General features: G+C 52.8%; 1 non-coding gene across 1 annotated transcript in view; it reads left to right on the top strand.

Moving 5' to 3' along the window:
- Positions 1-2,365: 2,365 nt before the first annotated feature.
- LOC143278431 (small subunit ribosomal RNA) overlaps positions 2,366-2,500 on the top strand; it is a 1,828-nt gene continuing 1,693 nt past the window's right edge. Inside the window, exon 1 of the ribosomal RNA XR_013054067.1 lies at positions 2,366-2,500. This exon is cut by the window's right edge and continues 1,693 nt beyond it. This is a non-coding gene — a ribosomal RNA (small subunit ribosomal RNA).

The raw sequence follows: 2,500 nt of genomic DNA, 5'->3' as shown, positions 1-2,500 counted from the left end.
TTGTGGATAAAAGTAACCGGCTTTGGAGAATTGCCTGAATCCTTCCGGCGCTGTGAAAAAAAAAGACCAAAAAAAAGACCTGGTCGTCAACGCCTGCTCCTGTCCATGCCAAACGGCGTTTTCCTCTCAACTTTGGCATGCTCGCTGAGGAAAAGGCAGGTAAAGGTTGTGGATAAAAAGTAAACGCGCTGTGGAGAATTGCCCAAATCGTTCAGGCGCCGTGAAAAAAAGAAAGACGTAGTCGTCAACGTCTGGTCCCGTCAATGGCGAAGGGCGTTTTCTCTCAACTTTGGCATGCTCGCTGAGGAAAAGGCAGGTAAAGGTTGTGGATAAAAGTCCGAAGAACCTCGCTACAATTGCCAAAATCTTTCCGCTGCCATTCAAAAATGGACTACTCCTCCACACCTCCTCCCGTCCATGCCAAACGGCGTTTTCTCTCAACTTTGGCATGCTCGGAGAGAAAAAAAGGCAGGTAAAGGTTGTGGATAAAAAAGTAAAAAATTGCCAAAATACTTTCTGGGCCCTCAAAAAAAGGCCTACTCCTCAACGCCTGCTCCCGTCCATGCCGAACCGCGTTTTCTATCAACTTTGGCATGCTCGGAGAGAGAAAAAAGGAAAAAAAGAAAAAAAAGGTCCAGTAAAGGTTGTGGATAAAAGTAACCGGCTTTGGAGAATTGCCTGAATCCTTCCGGCGCTGTGAAAAAAAAAGACCAAAAAAAAGACCTGGTCGTCAACGCCTGCTCCTGTCCATGCCAAACGGCGTTTTCCTCTCAACTTTGGCATGCTCGCTGAGGAAAAGGCAGGTAAAGGTTGTGGATAAAAAGTAAACGCGCTGTGGAGAATTGCCCAAATCGTTCAGGCGCCGTGAAAAAAAGAAAGACGTAGTCGTCAACGTCTGGTCCCGTCAATGGCGAAGGGCGTTTTCTCTCAACTTTGGCATGCTCGCTGAGGAAAAGGCAGGTAAAGGTTGTGGATAAAAGTCCGAAGAACCTCGCTACAATTGCCAAAATCTTTCCGCTGCCATTCAAAAATGGACTACTCCTCCACACCTCCTCCCGTCCATGCCAAACGGCGTTTTCTCTCAACTTTGGCATGCTCGGAGAGAAAAAAAGGCAGGTAAAGGTTGTGGATAAAAAAGTAAAAAATTGCCAAAATACTTTCTGGGCCCTCAAAAAAAGGCCTACTCCTCAACGCCTGCTCCCGTCCATGCCGAACCGCGTTTTCTATCAACTTTGGCATGCTCGGAGAGAGAAAAAAGGAAAAAAAGAAAAAAAAGGCAGGTAAAGGTTGTGGATAAAAAAGTAAAAAATTGCCAAAATACTTTCTGGGCCCTCAAAAAAAGGCCTACTCCTCAACGCCTGCTCCCGTCCATGCCGAACCGCGTTTTCTATCAACTTTGGCATGCTCGGAGAGAGAAAAAAGGAAAAAAAGAAAAAAAAGGCAGGTAAAGGTTGTGGATAAAACTCCAAAACCTCGCTACAATTGCCAAAATACTTTCTGGGCCCTCAAAAAAAGGCCTACTCCTCAACGCCTGGTCCCCAGGCACGTGCTGGGGGGCCTCAACTCAGGCTCTGCCCAATGTGGATCAAGGTCCACCTTCGCAGCGCCTTATGCGACACCCTGGTTGTGGGGGACGCGGCGTGGCGTGGCGGATCGCTCCGGTCGGCGCACAGCCGGCAACGGTCGACCCGTCCGCCTGGCTTTACTGCCCCCGCGCTTCTGTCTTTTGCACTGGCAAGCTAGCGACCGCTCGGCGTGCGAGGCCCGAGTCGGGGGACGGGAGTCTCGGGAGCCCACCAGCTCCCCGCAGGCTACCCGCCCGGCTGCCGAGCTTCCCGCCTGCGCGTCCAAGTGTGAACGCGCACGGCCGCCTCGCCGGGCTTCCTTTGCCGGGGCTCGGCTTGTCGGCCGGCGTCTCACGGTCCGTAGAAGGTTCGGTGCGTTCGCTGACGACGGGTCGAGAGAAGCGTTTTCTCTCCTCCCTCACTGACGGTCGTTGGTGCTCCCCAGCCCCTTCGGCGTCCCAAAGCGTAACGCCTGCTTCATCTCGTCAAGGGCGCGCCCGTCTCTAACCGGGCGTCGTCCGGCACGTGGAAACGGGCGGGAGACGGTGTCGAGGAGGAAGAAAGGGTGGGGTCCGGTCCGGTCCGGTCTGGTCTCCTCCTCCTCCTTCTTCTTCTTGGCGCGCCTCCCGCCGAGACCGATGGATTCGTTGCACTCTCAGGCCCTGAATCTGTTGTCCGGTGGTTTCAGTTGATAGTGCTGCCGCGGACCGCCCACGGAAAGAGCTCAGCCCTCGTTTCTGTGAGCAGCGGTCCCAACTGGCGCTGCAACCGTCTCCCGGGGCACGCAGAATACGGGTTGCATTCTGGTTGATCCTGCCAGTAGTCATATGCTTGTCTCAAAGATTAAGCCATGCATGTCTAAGTTCACACCCTCGTACGGTGAAACCGCGAATGGCTCATTAAATCAGTCGAGGTTCCTTAGATGATCCAAATTT

This window comes from Babylonia areolata, unplaced genomic scaffold (assembly GCF_041734735.1).
Source record: "Babylonia areolata isolate BAREFJ2019XMU unplaced genomic scaffold, ASM4173473v1 tig00006892, whole genome shotgun sequence".
In the NCBI taxonomy this organism is placed as follows: domain Eukaryota; kingdom Metazoa; phylum Mollusca; class Gastropoda; order Neogastropoda; family Buccinidae; genus Babylonia; species Babylonia areolata.
This window is presented reverse-complemented; position numbering and strand designations above follow the sequence as displayed.